This window comes from Lynx rufus, unplaced genomic scaffold (genome assembly GCF_022079265.1).
Source record: "Lynx rufus isolate CCGP_SWC_20201006 ecotype Redwood Valley unplaced genomic scaffold, mLynRuf1.p SCAF_3, whole genome shotgun sequence".
NCBI classification, from domain to species: domain Eukaryota; kingdom Metazoa; phylum Chordata; class Mammalia; order Carnivora; family Felidae; genus Lynx; species Lynx rufus.
The window spans coordinates 32,453,196-32,457,114 of NW_025814845.1; the positions used below are offsets into that span (position 1 = coordinate 32,453,196).

General features: G+C 41.1%; 1 pseudogene; it reads left to right on the top strand.

The window, feature by feature from the left end:
* The first annotated feature begins 2,311 nt into the window (after positions 1–2,311).
* LOC124521451 (uncharacterized) lies at positions 2,312–2,412 on the top strand (annotated as a pseudogene).
* The last annotated feature ends 1,507 nt before the right edge of the window (positions 2,413–3,919 follow it).

A 3,919-nucleotide genomic window follows, 5' to 3' on the forward strand; every position in this document is an offset into this window, starting at 1 on the left:
AGTTGATAGTAAAGTTCATACAGAAAAACAAAACAAAACTTGAAAGAATAGTTGGAAAAACACTGGGGGAAAAGAGCTACTTACCAGATATTACAATGTACTTTATTATAAAGCCTCTGAAATTAAAACAACATGATACTGACGCATGAGTAGATAGACCATTGGAATAGAATAGAATAGAAAGTTAAAGAATAGACCCAAATATATGTGGAAACATAATACACAATAAAGGTAGCATTTCCATTGACTAAGGCAAAAATAGATATTTTTTTAATGTTTATTTATTTTGAGAGAGAGTGAGAAAGAAGGAGAGAGACAGACTGCGTGTGAGCAGAGGAGGAGCAGAGAGAGGGAGACACAGAATCTGAGGTAGGCTCCAGGCTCTGCGCTGTCAGCAAAGAGTCCAACGTGGGGCTTGAACTCATGAACCGCGATATCGTGACCTGAGCCGAAGTCAGACACTTAACTGACTGAGCCACCCAGGCACCCCAGGCAAAAATAGATTTTTAATAAACATTGTGAGGACCACAGGATAGCTGTATGTAAGAATAAACTCCAGCTGGATCAAGAATGAAACCCCTCAGTGTTAGAAAATCTGGCTAACTTTCTCTTATAGGTATGAGGACATCCTTTCTAAATGCAACTCAAAATTCAGATGCAACAAGACTGATAATTCAAGCTACCTAGAAATAAAATATACTTGCATGGTAAAATAAAAAAAAATCATGACAAAGTCATAAGATAACTGGGAGAAAACATTTGAAACAAATATCACAATTAAAGGACCAATCCTCCTAATGTATGAAAAGTAACCGGATGTGGGAGGTGAGAATGCTTCTCCAGCTTTTTCCTGACTTAATGTCAGTCTTCACCCTGGCTTTTCTACAGAGGCCCCAGTAATTAGCTTGCTGTTGGGTTGATCTGATTTAACATTTCATGGTCACTTTGTTGTTATTTTTTACTAACTTGTACTTTCACTCCCTGGGACCTGCTTGATTTATAAGTGTTTTCTCAGATCACATTCTGTGCTGGGCTCTGCACCTGGTGTTTTTCCTGGGCCAGTAATGATGACTGGTTTGCTGGGCTCTCATTTTGCTGTGGGTTCCTAGTGAGATCCGCCCCTGTGTGGGTGGTAGGAGGCTCAGGGAAGGGTGTTGGATTGAGAGTCCTTTAGCAGAGATTAATACACTCAAAAATACACTTAGCTTACAGTCTTGGGGATTCCCGGGTATTATTAGACACAGAGGGCCCTTTCTTGGGTCCCAACAGAAATGGGTAAGTTTTCAAAGGAGGGGAATAAAATAAATAAGTTTTAGGTTATAGATACCTAAATCAAATCTTCATTTCCATTATTGTTACTTGAGTAATCCTAGTTGAAAGCACACAGACTAAATTTCATTGTCATTGAAATAATTAAAGTGTCATGGATAGACAGCAGGAAGATAATGGGGTTCTGGAATGAGAATGTTCTGGAAAATTAAAGGAATGGTGCCCAAACTGCCCCACCCCCACCCCGTCATGATGCTGGGGAGCAGCTTCAACCAGAGATTCATGCTCACATCAGGTCAGACGAATGCATTTCCTGGAAGCGTATAGTCTTGTAGATCTTTGGTCTGGATTCTGAGCTAGACTGACCCATGACTTACCTGCTAATGTGACTACAACAGCACTTTACATCAGTAGAGGGCTTTCTATTTTTGAAAGCATTTCCACACTATTGATCTCATTGGATCTTCATATGACTCTGTGAAACAGGTAGATATTACTGTCTCCATTTTGCAGGTGGGATAACTGAGGCTGAGAAAGGCTAAGAGATATGAAGAGACAGCCCAATGGACGACTGGAGTAAGAACTGGGGCACCTGACATAGACTCCATTGACCTGTGGTTCCTGAGCAACTCTGTATGAAGTTTTCCAAGCCCCAACTCCACCTTCAATTAAATGAGAGGTTTGCACAAGGTGGCCCTTGAGGCCCCTTCCAGGGTTACTGTTACAGGATTTTATCACTTGCCAGACTTCACCAGGAACTGGTTAGTGGAGGGGAAACAGCATACACCACCCCCCCCGGAGCTGCAGTTATCCCCTTTCCTCTACCCCACACCGTACAGAACCAAGAAGTCACTTGGGATGGGGGTTAGCTTTTTCCTACTGCAGACTATGGATGGAAGGCATACACTCTCCTGCCCAATGACAGGAAATTTTTGAAGTTTATTTTATTTTTGTGTGTGTGTGACTTTTTCAATTCCTCCTATGTAGTTTTTATTAATGTTTTTTATTAATGTTTGTTAATGTTTATTAATGAAGCTTTATTGTGTTTGCTTCGGCAGCATGTATACTAAAATTGGAATAATAAAGACAAGGTCAACATGGCCCCCCGCACAAGGATGGTGTGCAAATGTTTTCCAGCTTTATTGAAGTAGAATTTGCATATCATGAAATATATCCATTGTAAGTGTATAATTCAATGTGTTGTTAAAATAAGTTTATGGAGTTGTGCAACCGTCACCCCAATCCAGGCTTAGAACTTCTCCTTTATCTTAAAACATTCCTTTGGGCTCACTTACATCAGTCCCCACTCCCTTCTCCAGCCCCAGGCCACCCCAGATATGCCTTCTGGATCTACAAATGTATCTTTTCTGGACATTTCACATAAATAGAATCATGCAGTATGTAGCCCTTTCCACGTGGCTTAACTCAGCATGTTTTTAAGATTCATTACATGGTAGTACACATCCATATTTCATTTCTTTTTATGGCTGAATAATATTCCATGGTATGGATATACCACATTTTGTTTATAGGCTATCAGTTGGATATTTGGGGTGTTTCCACATTTTAACTATTATGAGTAATGCTATCATGGACATTTGTGGACAAGTCTCTGTGCAGACATATGTTTTGTATTTCTCTTGGGTAAATTCCTAGAAGTAGAAACGCAGGTTTGTTTTCTTAAGTTTTTATGCAGTATTTGGACCTCTGCCTTTAATCTTTATACTTAAATAAAAGATTCATAGGAAATGTGTGGGAGGGAAATGTGTAGCCTGTTTTAATAGGCTATATTAATGCCTGGTAGCTGTTTGTTTTGTTTTGTTTTTTAAGCAGGTTTCATGCCCAGTGTGGAGCCCAATGTGCTGAGATCAAGCTTCAGACGCTTAACCAACTGAGCCATCCAATGCCTGGTGGCTTTTACAAGAGTGCAATCTATCTTGAATCTAGTATAATCTAGTATAATCATACAGAGTTGCTAGGGCTGATTTGTGTCCTTCCAGAACTCTGTGTTGAAGCCCTAACTGCTAGTACCCCAGAATGTGACTGTATTTGGAGATAGGGCTGTTAGAGAGGTGATTAAGGCTAACTGAAGTCATCAGGGTGGGGCCCTAATCCAATATGATTGGTGTCCTTATAAGAAGAGGAAGAGGGACGACTGGGTGGTTCAGTCGGAGAAGCTTCTGACCCTTCACTTTGGCTCAGCTCATGCTCTCGCTGGTTGTGAGTCTGAGCCCCATGTTAGGCTCTGCACTGACAGTGTGGAGCCTGCTTGGGATTCTCTCTCTCTCTCAAAATAAATAAATAAACTTAAAAAAAGAAAGAGGAAGAGGAAGAGACCCCAGAGGTGCCTGCACACAGAGCAAAGCCCATGTAAGGACACAGCAAGTATGGGGCCATCTATAAGACCCAGAGACAGGCCTCAGGAGAAACCAAACCTGCCCTCACCTTGATCTTGGACTTCCAGCCTCTAGAACTGTGAGAAAGTAAATTTCTGTCATTTAAGCCATCCAGTCTATGGAATTGTGTTATGGTAGCAACAAACAAACGTCGAGGACTAATACACTGTCCTACATGTTGCTTTGCAGGGCCTTCGGGAGGGTTTTTCTATCACACAAAGGCCCTTCACACAGAGTGTTCTCTAGTGAAAACA